Raw genomic sequence first — 4,510 nt, forward strand, 5'->3', positions numbered from 1 at the left:
TATAAAAAGAGAAGAGAAATCATATCCCATTTGAACGTGAATTTATATATTATTTTATAAAAAAAATATTAATCATGCACGGATTAATTATTTATGTATAAATTACCTAAGTATTCATTTTTCACATTTCATCAGTTATTTTTTTTGCACAAAACTACAAAAAGGAAAAAAAAATTAAGAAAAATCGAAGGACGTCCATAATTTTTTATTTTTTACAAAATCTAAAGGATATCCACCGATTTTTAAAAAGGGAAAAGGGTACTTTGTTTTATTGGTTGATTTTAATCATATAGTTAAAAACAAGTTATTTTTACATCTGTCATCAATAAACTTATTAAATATACCCCTCTTTGGATAGAAAGCCCAAATCAATTAAAATTATCTAATTTTAATCCGATCCGACACACTTAATAATATACCCAAATTTTCAACCATTTACTAGAAATCTTCTCCTCTACGTACAAAAGAATAAGAATCCGCAGCAATTGAAAAATGAAAATTCGATCAGAATTCTTTTTCCAATCGTAACTTGTAAATATATACTCTGATGAGGAAGACAATCAGTGGCACTGCAACCATATTTTGAACAAAGATGATTTTGCAAAACAAGCTAATTATTGCTCGAAAAACTAAAATTGGAGTTTTTCAGTTCTATGAGACTAAACTTTACTCTCTAATTAGTGGTACTTAAATAATATCATATCTATACATATGTAATTGACCTTTTGACAAGAGAAATCTTTTGGTATCTACGTTGTTAGTTATCGGATTAGCTATTGTGGATTATGTGGTTGTTGTTCTTGGGATTGTATCACTTGCACCTTTCATTATAATGTCGTTGGTTGCGATTCCAGATATTCAGCCCCATAGATGGATAAATATAGGAAAAAAGGGGTGAAGAAGGATTAAAATATGTTCTTCAATTCATTGTTTTGGAATTTTAATTTTGGGGATAATGTGAGTACTTTGGTTGGAGAAGTTGAAAACCCAAAAAATCCTTTTAAAGTTTTTTTTCATCACTAATCGTAACTCGCTTTGGTTATTTAATTCCACTTATGGCTGTTACTGGAGCAATATCAGTTGATCAAAGGGAATGGGAAACAGGGTTTATGGCGAAAGGGCGGAGATGATTTTTGGTAAATGGTTGAAATTTTGGATTGATATTTCGAGTTATTATTAAGTGGGTCAGGTCAGGTTGAAATTGGGTAATTTAAGTAAAATCGGGTAAGTTTAATTGATTTGGGGCTTTCCATCCAAAGAGGGACATATTTGTAAAGTTTATTGATGGCAGAGGTAAAAATAACTTATTTTTATCGACAAGAATAAAGTCAACCAATAAAACAAAGTTGAGGGGTGATTTTGACCCTTTTTCTTTTTAAAAGTGTAAAATTACAATTGTATAAGTACAATTGAAGAATACAAACAAAAATAATAAAAGCATCAAAAAATGTATTTTGTATCCGTCAATTTTTATTTTATACGAAAATTGACAGATACCTATCTATTTTTAAGTGCAAAACTAATGTAAATGGGACAATATTTGAAATAAAGTACCCAATGAAAAATGTAGCGTTAAAAGGAATTGCTTATGTATTTTGTTAAGATATGACACATGAGTCTAACTCAACCTCAAAAGATAGCTTATGAGGGAAGGTGTGTCCAAGTCCATGTAAGGAGATTAAATTCCCATCCCTCTATTGATGTGAGACATCTTAACACTCCTCGGCACGCCCAGACCTCAATTGAAGCGCGAACACTTCAAAATGGGGGCCCATCACCGTTGAACAACAAATTGGGATGAGTCTGACTCTTATACCATTTAAATATATGACACCTGGACCTAACTCAACCCTCAAAGCTAGATCATGAGGGGAGGATTGCCCAAGTAAGGAAACCACCAATCCATTCCCCAACTAATGTGGGACTTTTACCCAGTCTAACATCCCCTTCACACCCAAACCCGACTGTTGCATGGACTGGGAGCCCAAACGGAATGGACATGACTCTATACCATATAAAGATATGATACATGAGTCTAACTCAACCTCAAAAGCCAACTCACGAGAAAAAGTTTATCATACCGATGTGACACATCTTAGCATCTTTGAGATTTTTAAGGTTCTTGAGCCTCCCTTATTATTCAGTACCAAACTTTATTAATACTACCATCATTTTTCTTTTTCTCATTAATATTTCCTCCGTCATGACTTCAATTTGGCTAGTATCTCTTGCATTAGTTGCAAAAATATTCCTTGTGAAAGAATTCATTAAGAGAAAAAAACTTCCTCCTGGTTCAATAAGGCTTCCACTTATTGGAAATCTTCATATGTTTGGTGAAAATCTTCACCAAGATCTTTATAAAATAGCCAAAAAATATGGTCCAATAATGACCATATATTTTGGTCTTGTTCCTACTATTATTGCTTCTTCTCCTCATGCAGCACAACTATTCTTAAAAAACCATGACCAAATTTTTGCTAGTAGACCACACCATGCAGCATGTTATTACATTTTTTATAAACAAAGAAATTTGATCATGGGAAAGTACGGACCATACTGGAGACATATGCGTAAATTATGCACTCTACAATTGTTAAACAATGTCAAGATCAATTCATTTCAATCTATGAGGAAACAAGAGGTTCAAATTCTTGTGAATTTCCTCGAAAAAGCAGCTTCAAATCGCGATGTGGTTGATCTTAGCGCTAAACTTGCATCTCTTAGCGCTAACATGGCTTGTCTTATGGTAATTGGAAAGAAATATAACAATGTAGATGGGGATTTCAAAGATATGGTCCAAGAGACGTCGCGTATGGCAGCAACGCCAAATCTTGCTGAATTATTTCCCTTTCTTCGTTTTATTGATTTTCAAGGATCGATTCTTCGTATGAAACAAATAGCTAAGAGTTGTGATGAATTTCTGGAGAATGTTATTGATGAACATACTCGACAATATTTGAGTGACCAGTCGAAAACTAGTATAGATATGGTTGATATATTGATGGAAATTATGCAATCTGGAGAAGCTGAATTCGAGTTTGATCGTAGACATGTCAAAGCTATTTTATTGGTAATGTCATATAATGTTTTTTCTTAATGTAAATGTACATCAACATCACTTTGATGTTGTTTGTATTTAATTTAATTTTTTTTCTATATTTCACAAATTAGGTTAAAGAAATTACAATATAATAGTTGTGTCTACTTGTTATAGATCTAAATATATTTCATGATATTTGGTGACAAAGTTTTCACAATCACTAAATATATATATTTTTTTAATATACAGGACTTGTTGGTAGCTTCAATGGATATTTCATCAACATCAATTGAATGGATATTATCTGAACTTTCAAACATCATAATGTAATGAAGAAACTCCAAAGTGAGTTGGATAATGTAGTTGGTCAAAAGGGGATTGTAGAAGAAAAAGACCTAGAAAATCTAGATTACTTAAACATGGTCATAAAAGAAGGATTTAGGCTACATCCAGTTGCACTCTTATTACTTTCACATGAGTCAATTGAAGATTGCACACTTGATGGATTTCAAATACCTAAAGGATCTCGAGTTTTGGTTAATGTTTGGGCAATTGGAAGAGATCCAGATGTTTGGCATGAGCCTGAAAAGTTCATACCAGAGAGGTTCGTTGAAAGTACTATTGATGTTCGAGGACAAAATTTTCAACTTTTACCATTTGGTTCTGGCAGAAGAAGTTGTCCTGGTTTGCAATTAGGGCTTACCATTGTTCGTTTGGTGGTAGCTCAATTAGTTCACTCCTTTGATTGGGAGTTACCAAATGGTATGATGCCAAATGATATTAACATGACTGAGAAATTTGGTTTGGTAACAGCTAGAGCTCTATCTCTAATGGCTATTCCTATTTATTTATTGCATAATAAGTAAATACAAATGTGAAATTAAGTCAAATAATCACATTACTTGTGGTTAAGTATATAAATAAAGTATTTTTCGTATTTTTAGTATAAGTGTATATGCGTGGAAACATTATCGTACAACTTGTTAGTAAAAAGGAGAATTTTCTTTTCATTTTAGTTATGAAATTCAATAATATCTTGGTAAGACAGTATTTTTCTTGTAAGAGATATCAATATGATTGTCGTTTAACAATGATTAACTTAAATATATTAACACACATCTAGCTAAAAACAAATTGTTATTGATAATCTCTTTTTATACTAAACATCAGACGCAAAATATGATTAATGTTTCTCTAATAGGTGATGTTTTAGAAAGACAAATTGAAACTCGCTGTGATAAGGTCTTATATATCATGTGTTGAGAGTCATTCATAATTCGATTTGGATTGATTTTTAACTAAAAGTACAATTAACTTAATTCATTTGGCTGTTAAATTATGAAGCAAATCAAAATCAAATATAATTCATGTCAATTGATTTGGTTGTATTCGATTTGGTTTGATTTTTTCATAAACATAACAGTACTTCTCTTTTATATATATATATATATATATATATATATATATATA

The 4,510-nt window shown here is 31.4% G+C and overlaps 1 pseudogene; it reads left to right on the plus strand.

Annotated features, from left to right (window-relative positions):
• The first annotated feature begins 2,203 nt into the window (after nucleotides 1-2,203).
• LOC107017394 lies at nucleotides 2,204-3,983 on the plus strand (annotated as a pseudogene).
• Nucleotides 3,984-4,510: the final 527 nt, after the last annotated feature.

The sequence above is a fragment of the Solanum pennellii genome, chromosome 4 (genome assembly GCF_001406875.1).
Source record: "Solanum pennellii chromosome 4, SPENNV200".
NCBI classification, from domain to species: Eukaryota; Viridiplantae; Streptophyta; class Magnoliopsida; order Solanales; family Solanaceae; genus Solanum; species Solanum pennellii.